The sequence below is a fragment of the Amblyomma maculatum genome, chromosome 2 (assembly GCF_055883805.1).
Source record: "Amblyomma maculatum isolate TAMU_Amacu chromosome 2, ASM5588380v1, whole genome shotgun sequence".
Taxonomy (NCBI): domain Eukaryota; kingdom Metazoa; phylum Arthropoda; class Arachnida; order Ixodida; family Ixodidae; genus Amblyomma; species Amblyomma maculatum.
Window position 1 is genome coordinate 155,732,821 of NC_139345.1, and position 16,246 is coordinate 155,749,066.

The 16,246-nt window shown below is 45.1% G+C and overlaps 1 non-coding gene and 1 pseudogene across 1 annotated transcript; both read right to left on the reverse strand.

Moving 5' to 3' along the window:
* The window catches only part of LOC146200225 (uncharacterized), a 41,429-nt pseudogene extending 30,922 nt beyond the window's left edge, over positions 1 to 10,507 (reverse strand).
* A 5,400-nt stretch (positions 10,508 to 15,907) lies between these two features.
* Positions 15,908 to 15,980, reverse strand: TRNAS-UGA (transfer RNA serine (anticodon UGA)). The gene has a single exon. It is a non-coding gene; the product is annotated as a tRNA-Ser (tRNA).
* Between the last annotated feature and the right edge of the window lie 266 nt (positions 15,981 to 16,246).

Below are 16,246 nucleotides of genomic sequence, written 5' to 3' on the forward strand. Positions count from 1 at the left end.
ACGTCTGGAAAAACACAAAGAAACGTCCCCCTGCGGGAAATAGCAGGAAGTGCTTTCTTTCTTTTGTTCACCCTTCCAGTCGAGAAGTGCTATCCTCCAGTGATGTATGCCTCCTATCCAAAGGAGACGACAGAGTGACATGTCCGCTGACGTGCAGGACAAGAAAGGAGCATGACTCATACGGCCATTAAGTGATTTCCCGGGAATGCAGGAAAGATTTGCAATTGTCGAAAAGGGACCATGTTGGGAGCCCTATGCGGCGCCACGTGCACTCGGGTTTCTGAGAAGTAAAACCCCTTGTCAGAACCAGCCTGTGGTTTCTTTGCTGAAGAATAGAAATGTACCTCCTCTCCTCGCCGTTCCCAAGCTTTTCCCGCCAACAAGTGATCACGCCCAACGAATGAATGCCGGACCAGTCAGTGCTTCAGACCATCAGTGCAGTGATGTGTTCGATTGGATGCCGATACCTGAGGGGCGTGCCCTGGATTTGGTTGGTCAACATCTTCAGAGAGGGGCTGGACATAGGGGGGTTTTAAGGACGCTGCAGAGCACGAAATGTCGCTCTGGGCCCTGGGTAAACGGCTCATCCAGTCGCTTCTCGCTATGAACTCTTAACGCTTGCCATTTTGCTGATGTACCCTTCTTTTTCGTGTAAATAATCTTGTAAATAAGTTTCTCAAAGTGCCATTAAACCTGCTTGTACATATTTCACCAACTTCGAAGATTCAATCCTACTTCAACCCCGAGTCTCTGCACGCTACCAAGTGAAGGCCGGGTCGACATAGCCCCAGCGTCACGACAGGATATGCGATGACTCGAAACCTGGCGCAGTATTGCTATCGCAATAAAATGTGCTATGTGAGCATGCGAAATGACGATCCAATGGGCGGAACTGAGCTGATTTTATGAGGCTACAAATTTCAAACCCGGCGTCTACCACTTTTGTGGTGTTACAGGCAAGTATAAAGAGGTATTTGAGTATATTTTGAGTCCTCTAGAAGTTTTTTCAATAAGGCATTAAGAGCAAGGTTTTTTTTTTTTTTTTCAAATGCTGCACTACTGCTTTCGAAAATTTCGTTGCCATTGTCTCAAAGGCGCTGTACAACGTGTTGTCAAGTTGCCGCACTCTGGTTCAATCAGGGATGCATGGGCATGGAGTAAGTTTAGAGAAGCTAGATATCCGACTTCTCGGGAATCGATTTTAATGAGTAATGTGCGTGCGAACTTGAGTTTCTAGAATACCTACTAAAGAAACTGCTAAGGCGAAGTCCATTGTCGCCACATGAAGAGAAAGCTACCACCGTGGACCCAATTTGGAGGCGACCCGACGGTCCTGTATAAGCTGCAGGAGGATTCTAAGGAAGCATGGAACATTGGTACTCCTTAAGCTGAATTATCCGAGGCTATACTTTACAAAAAGCGTAATGTTCATTCAATACATGTTAGCGGAAACTTAAAACCTACTTTTTTTTTCTTTTATTTTGAAGCAGCCTAAGTTTTTGTGCACGACATTACTTCGCCAATCAATGTTGTATCATTATTATATTTTTACAGACTATTTAGTATGGGCCAAATTCAGCGATGCTATTTTTGCTTGCCATTTATTGTTGGGAATCAGATATATATTTGAAAACGTATCGCAACTGAACCAGTAAAGCGGCACCTAAAGAGTAATTTGTTTTATTGTTCAAAGTTATATAAATACAGCACTTTAATCTCACTCTGTAACTTGCATCCCGATGAAGAAAATGACATATTGCACATTCTTTATTATATTTATACTGACGTCAAAACGGTACACAAATACAGCCTTACATTTTAAAAAATGACTTGCAAAAGTTCAACCAACATAGAAAATCAGGAATTAACACTAGATTTTAAACTATTTCTAAAACATTGACCAAATATGAAATTTTTGTCCACCTAGCTCTAATATTACCACAACGTTTTCGTTCTGGAGCAATTCCTCTTAAGTAGCCGAAAAACATTAGCTGCGGTTTAGCTTGTGGTTAAACCTGGAGCTACGCGAGAGCAATCTGCAATCTGCATGGCTACGCATAAGTTCAGCTTGAAAGTAAAGACATGGCTTTTGCCCATAGTATAGTTATACTCTATAGTTTCAACTTTATGTATGCCATAGGGGAATCGCTTATGAGCACCCCTTGGCTCTCGTCGTTGACCATTCTCATTCGGGTGTAGAAGAATTCTAATGGCAGACTTCCTACTTCGAACTCCGGAGCACACCGCTGTCACAACGTTCTAACGAATCTTCTGTCCTTGCAACTCGCTGTTGTCGGTTGCCTGTACCAACTACCGAGTTATCTGTCTTCTTCTTCATTTCCTTTTTCTTCTTTTTCTTCTTCTTCTTCTCTTTCTTCATCTTCTTTTCCTTGTTCTTTTTTCTTCTTTCTTCTTCGCTCTTCGGAAAGGCAAGGCAAAATGGCCGGACTGTGGTCAAAGTAGCTCTCGCTACAAAAGAAAACAGATCAAACTTTAGCGGCATTACTGGCCTCTAAAAGATGCATTCACCGGCTGCTTAGAAACGAAACTGAGGAGGACAATGGAAACAAAGCGTCTTTAGGTATGCTAAATGCTGCTTTATACAGATGATGTGGACAACTACTTCTGATTGTTGTCGGAATGCTGCCATCATATCAGGGACGACTGTCCAGTTCACGTAACTGGCGAAGGACATTGTATGCGCCGAAATTGGTGTGGAATGTTGTAGCGTCTTCCCGTGATGTGGTCGGTACTGGATCTTCGTGGTTTCTCTAGTAAGCAACCTGACCTCGTAAAGTTGCCATTTTACTTTCCCCAACAGGGTCTAAGTGGGCTTCATTCGAACACCCACTGAGCAGCTGCGGCCCGGCGAGACAAAGCGAATTTTGGACTGCGTTAACGAGCGGGGAAATTGACTCGACCACACGCACCTTACGCAGGTATTCGACGATTTCCCGTGGTCGCGGTACCGACCGCGTCAATACCGAAACCGAAACGGGCAGTCACGTGGTGTCCTCCGCTCATCGAATTTCCTAAGGCCGGCGCATCGCTTATGGCCTGAGAGGGCGAGAGCTCAGAGCCGCCGTTCCAGAGCACTTGTTCTCGTCGAACATGCCTTAAGTGATATTTTTGGAGCCAATTATATACTGCTTAGGGCAGCGGTGTAGTCATAACCTGCGGTTCGATTAGAGGTGCAGGAGACAGCTAAGGGCATCTTGCAGTTCTTAGCAAACTTTCCCGCTATTCTCTGTAGTTGAACCTAGATGGAATCAACGCAGGTCTTCATGCACAGTGTTTGGGCACACGTCCAACAATTTAACAAAATTTCCCAGAATCCCTGCACTGCAAATGAATTTCATGGGTAGCTTCGACCGGTCACGGCTAAATGCAGGCTCGTGCACCCGGGCTTTATTCAATCACCGCCGTTTCCTCGGCGAATTCCGCGATCGTCGGAGATGCATTGCAGATCAGCGCCTTAATTGTACCACCTCTATACGGCGGATCAAATGATTCAGTCTCTTTTCTTGCCTCATATACCGGAATCTATACATCAAAAAACACGCTTCATTTCTTCTAGTTACACATAGTCTGACATGTGTTTCAGATACATGACTGCAGGTTTGCCTGAACTTCTTTATTCCAAACTAGCAATGTGAAAATCTCATGCGCTCCCATTTGAAAGGATTCAATGTCGTCAAGGGACCATCGAATATTTTGCCCTGAATACTAGCTGACCCTCCCACACGGAAGAAAACGTATTATACTTTTGCCTGGCCAAAACAATTGAAAACAGCGACAGGTTCCAACGGAAGAGGAAGTAGACACAAATGGTTCCTGTCCGGCTCTATACTCTTACACCCACACCACGGAATACTATTTTACACAAGGAACACTGCCACTCCCTCACCATTAACACTCACTCTTTAGTGCGCGGCTACATCGCTCTGATCGCTGGCAGAAGGAGGGAGCGAAGAGACTGATGTATGTGTGTATTGTGTACGTTCGATTGCGCGTGTGTGTGCACAAGCAAACGGAGCGGCCGTTGCAGGCGCCTCCTCCCTCCGAACAGTCCCAACTAATTTTTGTTATGAGGTCTCCAGACAGGCTCTGCACAGATGGCCTACAGCAGAGAGCGACGTTGGCCGTAGAAAAGCGTCGCTCCCGAAAGGATACCCCGATCCTCGTGCAACCATCTCCAGACAAGCCAGCGTGTCGGTTTCTAAAAACTTGACGAAAGCTGGCGGTCAGTAATTGTAACGGTAGTGGAATACGCCTGCAGCGGCCACAAGCAGCTACGGCGGAAATATTGAGGAAAGGGAATCCACCAAGAGCCTGAACTTCGAGGGATAGAAAGCAACTTTGAAGCGAGCCGATCAACGCAATAGAAAAGAAGATACTGTATTCGGGTGTCGAGAAGAGAGGTCGCACCCTGAAAGAGAAGTTTTGCCGCACTTTGTGTATAGCTGTAAAACAATTCTGTAATTATAGTAGTCCCGGTTAATCGGGAGATATGTGAAACTAGAAAAGAAGAAGAACCTGCTGCAAGTTTGCAAGGAGTGGGTCGTGGTGAAACAGGACACCGAATGCTCTTTCGTGTGGATATAGAAGAGTCTCTTTCTAACATTATTTGCGATCCATACCCACCACCTACGAAATGATCCGGCATTCCGTCGCCGGCCCTGCCCAAGGCCTAAAAAACGAAGAATACAGTTGCACGTTTAAACAACACTGTTGAATCCTACAGCGACATCCCTCCCTGAGCTCGATTAATGTACCATCGAGAGAGGAGCCCTGCGTGCCTCAAAATGTAGCATCATAAAACCACTTCCCACCCTCAGTTGAATGAAATACTTCTAGTCAGTTGCAATTAGAATGAAAAAATTGTCAGGGGTCATTTCTATTAGACCAATCATAGTGCGGAAGCACATGTTCATTTCGTCTTTTAATAACAAGGTCTAATTGCTGCTGTGCGCGGACTCACATTGATGGTTACGAAACACGTGACCCAATTATCCAATCAAATAAAAAGTTTATAGAAGGCACTTTAGACCACTAAAGTGCGATCAGGGGAACGCCATTAGAGCGCGGTCAATAGTAGCCCTCCGATACTACACCTCTATCTCCCTCTCTTCTTTCACCCCCACCTTCCTCCCTTCCTTCGCGGCGTGTCTGCGCCTTTCGCTGTGCGGTGCGGCGTTCGAGCAAGCGGCAATTGAAAGGCGCCTCACGGACGCCTGGATCGGACGCCCGGCGGGAAACAAGGTCTAATTGCTGCTTTTTTGCCCAAAAACACTTTCTGCGGCTATACACCTCATGTGCAGTCTGCAGTTTTGATGGCTGGATGAATGTATTATAAGAGCGCCCCCTTTGAACCGAGATAGTGGCAGTTTCTAACAAGCTCAGCTTTTTTTTGTTTCATATAATTTCAGTGTTGTTGCATATCGGTGAACTATTTAGTCAATTCAGTTAATATTACCCGCCGTAGTGGTGCAGTGGTTACAGTGCTCGAGTACTGCGCCCAAGTATGCGGGATCAAATCCCGGCCACGGCGGCCGCTTTACGATGGAGGAGGAAAGCAAAGCGCCCGTGTGCTGTGTGATGTCGGGGCACATTAAAGAACCTCGGGAGATCGAAATTTCCGGCGTCCTCCATTACGCCGTCTCTCATTGACTGTATACGAACCAAACCAAACCAGTCAATATTTTTTATTTCTACCCTTCAACCATATGTCACCTTTCTGATTTCCCGCCACCAATCTTGCAATCGCTCCTTGCTAACTTGCACCGCAGAATCATTCACCCGATAACTCTTGTTTTTAAACCGAGAGCCTAAGAAAGAGTTCCAGCTGAACATCTCGCGCCATCTTAAATGCAGATATTCCACCGTGACCTCCGCAATCAACGGCGCGCTTGATAGTGACGGCCTTCTGTTTATTCCTTGTCGTGATGCCCTCGTAGAGGGGGAGGCCATTCTTGGAACGGGTCAGGGAAATAACACGATTTAACACCATTTTATTACATGTTTAGCATAAAAAAATGGGCTTGTGCATCTGCAGCCCATGTGATGCGAAGATAGTGAAACCGATGGTCTCTAACGGTAACAAATTAGATCCCACGGGAAGCGAAGCGTACCAGTGGGGAAGGAGGGACTGAAAATCAGACGGGAGGATGAGGTTACGAAGTTCGCAGCGGTCAAGTGGATGTAGCTAGCAAATGACCGGGGGAACAATATTGGAGATGCCTTTGCCCTGATGTGGGTACAGCCCGGATGATGATGATGATTATTATTATTATTATTATTGTGGTGGTGGTGGTGGGATGCAGTCTGGGAGCCGCCGCGTTAAATAGTGGAGCTCTACCTACCAAAACCTGGTTATAGCGAGCGTGAGCACGCGCCTCGGTGGCGTAGCGGATAAGAAGCTTGGTTACTGAATCCGAGTACCCGGGTTCGGGGGGCGAATCCACTGCAATTAATTTCTTTCTTTAATGTGAAAGCACTGGTCAGCATTTGTCACTGATAGGCTCCATCACTAGTGCTCTCTGTTGGCTGGCGACTTTAAACGTCCCGTTTGGTTGACTTGCGCATTGGAGCAGCGATACCGAACTCCGAATAGCTCGTGCGCAGCCATGTGATCTCACAAAATAGCTTAGCCATTCAGAGCGAGCGGAAAAACAAGATCGGGCAAGATTCTCGGTCGTGGATGATGAAAGTATGAGGGCTCACATACTAATGAACGCCAGCAGCATTATGCCACGGCTAACAGGTGACAAAGGGGAAGAAAGGAAGTGTCTCGGTTGAAAGTGCGACCAGTAATTGGCAGTCGGTTGACTAGTGACATGGCCTAGATCATAGGAGCTCTGGGAGGCGGCAAATTGCAGGTGGTATGGTCGAGGGTTGAATGCCTACAGAAGGGTGCGACATTACGAGAGCACGTGAAAGGAAGAAGTTTGCAGGTACCTACTGTCACAAAATCAGCGCACATTTTTGTCAAGTCAGCGCAGCGCCAAGGAAGCATGCGCGGGGCATCGCATAAGGGTTTCCAGAAGATTGCAGAAATGTCTCCTTTTCCGCGTGAGGAGCTTGCGTATCCTTGCGCGCATCGGCGTCAACCCCTTTTCATCAGTCGGCGGCGACAGTGATTCCCCCGACCAGAGAAGCAACCACGGTTTCTCAAGAAGGTTCGACAGAAAATGACCAATGACGACGAGCGTCTTGGTGGAAGGAAGAGAGGACGCTTGCAGAGTGAGTTGCGTGTATTTGCGTGCCTGCTTTGACGTGTTGCAACATACAAACGCAGCGTGCCCTATTTATTGAGGATGCATCAGTTCGACAGGTTAGCCATACAGCCAGTGTTATAGCGAATGTTGCAGTGCTACTGCTCGCCTTCAGGGGTCAACCCGGTGTTCCGCAAGCCGACTTATTTCCGAGGGAGCGGGGCACGTCGATAGGGCGGCCACATCGTGACTCTCCAGACGTCGGTCTGCGAGAGTGCCCGCTAAATATTTTAGTGTTTGTTTTGACTCTCGCGTGTACTGTGCAGTGTGGTAAAGCCACTGTGTTTGTTTAAGCCCTTTTAGCTGCATGTTTTGCATTGCCTTTCTGTGAACCTTTTGCCTGTATATTTTAAGTGCCAGTGAGAATTCTTCTATATTGTGTCTGGCTGTATAGGGTTTTTTTTTTGCTTGTTAATTTTTAATCTGACCCTTATTGTGGCTTGAACCGGTGGAAGCTGGGCACCGAACGGCCACCCCCCTTCTTTCACTACAGGTAGCTGAGTTCCCGCTAAGCTTGCCATGCAAGTCGAGGGCATCTCTTTTGAGATCTGAACAGCTGCCCCCACACACTCTGAGGGTGCCTGAGAGTGTGCGCACCAATAGCGGGGCATCGTTAATAAATTACAATTATTAACGGGTGACACCGAGAGCGACCGATGGCGGCAGTCCATCGACCCATATCATAGGCGCTGTGATTCCATATAATAGCGGCACTGAAAATAAAAAGAATCGATAGCAAGCCTAATAATCATTATCAGCTGGACTATACGCCCACTACAGGGCGAAGGCTTAGCTCCACGTTACCCCTGTGCCACGGGCAGGAGCTGCCAACTCGGGTCGCTCCTTTAATATGGGAAGGTGATATGAGAAGCAGCCTGCCAGAACCGTTTGCATTTTCGTTACCCCTACGACACGCAGGCACGTCCAGGTTGAAACGTGACTTGGTTGAAACGTGACTTTATATGTGGGTTGGTAGCTTACGCTCTCGCGTCATACCTTTAAAGGACGAGTTTAAGTGTCCGCAATAATGTAGCACCTTAGACTGAAAGGCCGTGATAGGGCAATAAGGTAGCAGGCAAAAGAAACTTGCGCCGTTGCTTTCCCAATTCAACTAGGGTTATGACGGAAAATAAACGACACCGACCAAAAGAACAAGGCTCCCGTGTGGGAGCCGAAACGTCATTCCATCTTTCTTCTTTTGGTCGGTGTCGCTTATTTTCCGTCATGTCCCATCCCGACCAGACGGGCTTCCGTCAAACTCTTGACTTCAACTAGGGTTATCAGAGCTAAACCACAACTATTTTTGTGACTATATTTCACAGATGCCGTTCCACGCTCTCTATTAAGGCGAAACGCTTGCTAGGCTCATGGTGAATATCATGCACCTGCGAGATGTGTCAGCGAGATTCCGCAAGATGTGTCAATGAGATGTCGCATTTGGTTCTTTCTGACGTCGACATAATTTCCCCGGGAAGGATATCGCTACACGTTCTGACCATGAAGCCAAATAAAAGAAAACAATTAAATTATGATGAGTACACAAGCACGCCATGTAGAGGAAGAAGAGGAAAGGTAGACAGAAGAGAACAAGGATGAAAGGCTTCCAACATTAAGCTATCAAACGGAGCTAAGTGCAATCCTGTATCTTTTTCCTTCACGCAAAAAATGCAAACATACCGGTGGCCCTTCCAGAGGCCAAACTTCCAATCGCATTATCGGCAAAGGGCGCGTTACTTATCACTGAAGAGGGTACTTACAGTCTGCACAATATAACCATACACGATGAGAACACCTTAAAAAATGGGAACACTGTTCAAGTGAGCGAATCAGTAATATTCTTCCGAGATGTGGCCACGCTGTCAACTACGCTCATGGTGGCAGCATTCCACCGTAAGATGTCGCATCGTATTTCGCTGGGGTACTTCGAGTATAGATCCCCGTTTCATGAATATTGGAATGCTAACTGTATACAATAACTGGAAAGATCTTTTCTTTTCCACAATAGTGTCATAACACCTCGTTATCAATCCTACGTACCTTCATTGCGAACTAAACACCCGCTAAATATTCATTGGACCCGCAAAATGTACATCAACTCGGCACAGGCGACAGCAGCAAGCGGACTCGGAGGTTCGTGACACAGAATTCCTGCCGCTTTCTAGCTACACTGAATTTAAAAGTGGCAGGTATGTTTCAGGATTAGCGGGCGGAAGCACTGAATTCTTCAGCACTAGCTGCTCTGAAAAAAGTACTTTGAAGTGCTTCATTGAAGCACTTGCGCGCCTTTGATGTTATTTGATATAAATATAGTATAATCTCGCGTCACAAAGTGGTGAAGCCATGGTTTCAGCGTAACTAAAAGTACAAAGCATTTGCCAATATCACCTACAAGTTTTAACAGCGTGTGTACTCAAATATTCACACAGTGCGATTTCAAAATTACCTGTACCGCACGCGCACGAGCAGAAAACTGCGCACGTATATCCTCCGTGGCATCGGGAAGCGATCTGCATACGGCATCAACATCTGCTGCTGCGCTAACAGAAACTTGTAGCATATCGCTATCGCGAGCTCGTCAGTACGCCTGCGCAGATCACATCGAAGGCTCCAGATGGCGTCACGTGCTCACCTTATGCCGGCGCACTCTGCGCGCTGGGGTCAATCAGCGCGTGCGAGCTGACGGCACGCGGTAGGTAGACGGCAGCGATAGACCGTAGCGCTATGGTAAGTCTATGGCCCCCGTCATAGTGAAGCAGTGGAATGCTAGAATCTGTCAACGCTCCTCTCGTTCGGGGAGGCCACGTGAATGAGCTTTTGCATGCCGTCCCTCATAGCCTGACCAAATTTAGAACGTTAAACTCCATAAAAGAAATTATATCGTGCCCACACACCAGAACGCTAAAAGCCGAGAAAAGAGTTTCGAAATTCGGCCGGCCATTCCACATTTTTGGGGGGCGTATTTATATGTTGCAAGCTTTTATTAAATTTTGCACGTCATCTAGAGATATTGTCACGGAGCGTCATATGCTATTTGGTCAACAACAGCAATAACACTTCAGGCAGCTAAACGATATCGGAAGCTGACTGTGCATGCCTCGCGCGAACCTGCCTTCAGTAAAGGTTTTGCGCTCGTAAGAATACTATCGATATGAAGCCTGTTTAGCCGAACACTGGCTGACACTGAAGTGCTTCCTTACCTCCAGCATGGTGTCAGTGTCCCATTGATAATCCATTGCTAAGGTTCTGCCGCACCGCTCGAAGTATCTTGTTCCCACCACCGCACTCCGACTTGCTGTCCAAACTCCTGTGTTGGGTTAATTTTTCGTCATATGCGCGTCGCTCGCACTAACTATATGTTGAGTTCCTGGTACAAATTTGTGTACAATTCCGTAATATTGACCGATGAATTAGGGAACCGTGCTAAAGTTACCAGGAATTTTACAGAAAACATCCTAGACACCGTACTCTATCCGCTTTATCTAGCCTCTCAGAGTCGATATATTTTGGAATAATATAGTGTTGGTGCAGCATATTCTTTGGTACCAGGGCCGGATGATTTTGTAAAGTTTGTTTACGTCTAAAAAACACGTTGTTTCTGTATAAAACCTGGTATTACTGTAAAACTATTAGGTCAATGTTTCAGCTATGTTAAAGTCTTAAATACTCGCCATGAGTGCATGACAAACTTAAAGGTGAACTTAGTCTTGAAACATTGCTATCATTTATTTAGTGTTATGTATGGATGACTATACATAATACTTACAGCACTCACACAGGAGCACAGCTGCGAAAAGGATTAACAAAATTAAAAAACACGAGTACAATGATAAAAATTGAAAGGAAGAAAAAATGAAAGAAAATGGCATAAATATGAAGAAAAGCATTGCAGGAAACCTAAACGGTCATACGACATGCCGGGAAAAAATAAAATTTCATAATACAGGACTCCTTCGGTAGTAAAAACAATTAGGCAAACGCAAAAGTAAGACAACTAATTAGAAAAAAAAATGTAAAAACGAAAACAAGCGTTGCGAAACAACAAACACGAGCACGAAACACGCGAACGAAATACAGGACAAAATACTCTACAAGAAGGAATAATGTTACGCTGGCAATTATAGTCATTAGCAGTCTTATGATCACTCATATTAACATATTGATGCAATCATATTAACAGCTGGTTTTGTAGCGCGAAGAAATATAGTGTCGAAGAGGAAGTTAATATCTCTGCTAGCAGGCAAATTGCAATCGTATATTGTCCATGAAAAAAAAAAAACATATTGTGTGTGTTTACTTGGGAATTGTGCTCACGGAAATTTCGAGGATGGTGACAGCGGGCTGAAATGGCTCGTATATGATTTTTTCTCTTTAAATGCCAGTTTTGCCATTAAGCACGATAAAAAAAGAACGAGAGCCAAAATATTTTCTCATCTTTTCAAGTAATGGCCACCCCCGCTTATCGCGTTATTAAGAAGGCCTTTTTCTTGGAAATTCAAATTGCCAAATACAAATCGGGGGGCCCGTTTTTTGACACGCTCCGATATTCATTTTTCTATATGTGTGGCAAGCAACGCAAGCGTATTCAAGTATACTACTTATGTTGAACATGAATAATGTCTCTTTCAGTTTGAGTCGATCGTTTCTCAAGTTTGTTCGGAGAAAGCTTAATGCCCGACTGGCTTAAGTCGATAAAAAGTTTATATGTGTATTTGATGGCAGGTCACTTGAAAAAAAAAAATAAAAGAAGACTCCCAAGTGCTTATAATGCTTGTAAATTTAAACGGCAGATAGGTTCACCCTGCAAACAATATAGTCTGTTTGGAGTATTTTTTTTTTCTTTCTGGCCAGACGAGACGGCATTTGGGGAGATGTTGCGACATATATCATTTTTCAAACAAAGAGAATGAGCAACTGACGTCAAGTTTTTAACTGCATCGACTTTGGAAAACAATGTTGCGATAGATACAGCAGTCGAGTGCATAAAGTCTGGCTTTACTTGAAATATTGCTAGTGAGGTCATTCATAAATGTCAGAAAAAGAAAAGGACCACGTTCAGTTGGGAAAGCTAGGCGCGTGTGATTACTCAGTGTAAAACCTGCGGTTGTATAACTTGATTTTGTGGTGCTGAACAGGCGGAGGAGCGAGCAAGGTAACGGGTGGAACCTGAGTCAGTGGTTAATGTTTTCTATTAAGCGCTAGCATTAACGACCATACGAGGCACACACGGAGCGCCCGGCCCATCGCAACTGTTCGCTGTTTTCTCCCTTCAAGATGGTGCTAAATTTGAAAGACGGCGTGAGCTTTCTGTGACGGAAATAATGGAATCATAATTCTCCTTCTAATACACTGATACAAATACCACACCGCTTGAGGAGGCCGAGAGAAGTTACTTAGATCGCATGCGGCCCCCTTCATTGATGTAGGCATTTCTTTTTTATACTATGTCCCGGTTGCCAGTAGCACAAGCAGAAGCATTAACTTTAACTGCATTCAAGTTTCGTTTCATTCGAATTTTACGTTGTTTAACGACTCATACTGTGAGGGACGCCGATGTGGAAGTCTCTGAAAATTTCGACCACATGGGGTCCTTTAGCTTGCAACTGGTATCGTAAAGTACAATGGCGCCTTGCTGTTCACCTCCATCAAAAAGCGGCCGCAACGCCCGGGACTTCCTCCAGTGTCCATGGGGACCGCAGTCAAGAGCCCTAACCACTGAGCCACCGCGGCGGGCGTAGTCGAGTGTGCCGCACAGCAATGTTCCCACTTCACATTTGTTTTCGCATAGTCAATGTTGGGCATGTACTAATTGCTTTTCCGCGTAATAAAGCAAGTTAATTCAAAGTCAGTGTTCCCTCTCAAGCTTTTCTATTATTCCGGCCGTGGTGGTCCAGCCACAGCGGCCGCTTTTTGATGGAGGCGAAAAGCAAAGCGTCCGAGTGCTGTGCGACGTCAGTGCGCGTTGAGCGCGGTGACCGCAGGAGGCGACAATCCTTGGCGATGCGTCGCGCGACGCCGCCAACGCCAACACCTGTCGTTGCCGCTGGTGCACACCGCATGGAGCGACGGGACTCGTCGACAGAGAGGCGCGTTTTCAGCGTTGCTCTGTTACCGTCGCCTCGTCGTTCAGTCAAGGGCAGTTCTGTTACATTATGTCCTGTTTCTAACAGCAAACCGTATGAAGTACGATAAAATACTGATGATTTTTTTTTGTATATAAGCCGTAGCGTTTTAAAGGGACACAGCACAGCGGTGCGCAACTACACTGCGAGGTAGGCTTGCGTTGCAAGCAGTGACTTTCTCCCGCTCCTTTCGAAAATTAACAATATCCAACCTTTCTTTTCTTTTATTACCATACCAAGCTTTTGCTGAATTGTATCGATGCGCTCATACATGCACTGAGCAGGTGAAGTGAGTTTCTGCGGGTTCTTCGCTTAAACCGGACCAGGAAAACAAACTTCACTCACAAAAAAAAAAAAAAAATAATAAGGAAAAGAGAGAGAACGAAAGTTGAGCACCCCAAAGCCTACTGCGATTGGCTGCCTCGAGAGCTGCTTCCGGATGACATGCTAAATTTTCTAAAAACCCAGAACCTGAGCGACAGCGACGAGCGGCAATTCTTTGGCGGTCCTCAGCCCACCGCGCGACGCCGTGGCGCAGCGTGTCGCTCGAATTGTCGCTTCATGCGGTTAGCGCTTTAAACAACCCCAGGTGGTCGAAATTTCCGGAGCCGTCCACTACGGCGTCATTCATAGACTCAGGCGCTTTGAGACGTGAAACCCTGCAAACCAAACATTTTCTAGTATTCGGACATTCGGCTGCTTTTGGGGTGTTTATTCGTCATAAATTACAAAACTTGTGCCGAGCTCAAATTAAATCATTTTGTTTTTCAAGTAAAAAACATTTGTACTCACTGACCAGGACTTCTGCCACATGCGTCGAATCCCCCTTTACCGCGTTGTGCTCTGCCTGCGGCTAAACTTAATAACAGGCTAAGCCACAATGTCGCTACCATGTTTGCGCGTGCGCAGCCTGTAAAATGGGTGGCGTGCCATCGGGGAATCTCTGCGTGCGCCGCTATATATTTGATTGTAACACCTGAGCACTTATAGGCCTCGCTTTAGAGACGTGTGAAACAGGAAGCCTGGCGTGTGTCCAGGAGCGAGTCACGCTAAGCGTACTCCAGTCCACAACGCGATGGATGACTTCAATGAATACGCAGTGAGCGCTGCCAGCAATGTTTTTCTCGCTCTCGTTTTTTTACGCCATTTGTCATAAGGAGCACAAAGCGAGCCCTCGCGCCGATGAAGCCTGTCCAAGGTCACCGATAGAGAGGGCCAGGAAAGAAAGGTAAGGGAATGCAGATGTGTGAACGTATGAGGAAGATTTTCCAAGGTGGCAAATAGTGGGAGAGAAACTAACGTGACGTTATTATAAACCGAGGTATGGAAAGGAGAGAATCAAAAATGAAAACAAAAACAAATAACAACCGATTTGCGTAGTTAATCAAAGGCGAAGTAGGTGTATAGCAATATTTACTCCTATACTTGTAAATTTATCTTGCAGTTTGTTATGCTGCATTTCGCTGTAATATAAATCATTGTTCTGCATATGATTCCACTCTCTACTTCTGTTTAGATTATATATATATATATATATATATATATATATATATATATATATATATATATATATATATATATATATATATATATATATATATATATATATATATATATGTATATATCATCGGCGTGTTGTTTTTCCTTCCGCTTTTGCATTTAATGCTCTTTATTCCAATAATCAACACACGACAACATTCCCGTAAATGTCAACAGTTTGAATAATAAAACAAAATAAAAAATAAAAAGTTTGCCTTGCACTCTCAGACTGTTCGCACCTTTAAATGCTATATATATATATATATATATATATATATATATATATATATATATATATATATATATATATGCGAAGAAAAGAAGCCAACAGTCGGCGAGGCCAAGGAAATCATTGGCGATTGTACTCTATGTCTTTTTTTTTACTTCGGTAATTACATAAATTTGTCATGCAATCTATTTCGGTGAAAGATAAATAAACACAAAGTAGAAGGAAAAACAACGTGCCGACGATGGGAACCTAACCCACGCCCTCCGAATATCGCGTTCGGTGCTCTTCCAACTGAGCTACATCGGCCGCTGTCCCACCTGCTACTTTCTTGGGTATTAATGTTGTCTGTATACGAACCTTGAGAGTGTTCACCAGCACCACCCTCAACCATAGCGGTGGACGTGGAACGTCCTGTTTTACCGCCAGCGTCACGTAGAACGTGATCAAGAGCGAGGGCAAAAGCTGTGTTAGAACCTTCTTACACTACCTATGGCTCCAAGACTGCCAGAACCGAGACCCCCGTAAGCTACAAGCAGATAAATCAAGGGGAAATGAGGGTGCTCGTTATAATACACGAAAGAAAGAAGCCAACAATCGGTGAGGCCAAGGAAAGCATTGGGGATTGTACTTTTGTCTTTTATTTTCTTTTATTTTCTTCTAATTTCTACTTCGGTAATTACATAAATCAGTAATGTAATGTGTTTCGGGGAAAGCTAAATAAACACAAAGTGGAAGGAAAATCAACGTGCCGATGGTGGGAACCGAACCCACGACCTCCGAATATCACGTCCGGTGCTCTTCAAACTGAGCTACATCGGCCGCTGTCCCACCTGCTACTTTCTTGGACATTAATGTTGTCTGTATAGGAACCTTGAGAGTGTTCACCAGCGCCATCCTCAACCGTAGCGGTGGAAGTGGAACGTCCTGTATTACCGTCACGTAGAACGTGATATATATATATATATATATATATATATATATATATATATATATATATATATATATATATATATATATATATATATATATATATATCCACGTGCCTAGCGCCGCGCAACTGCCGTGCTTGATGCCGACGACGACGT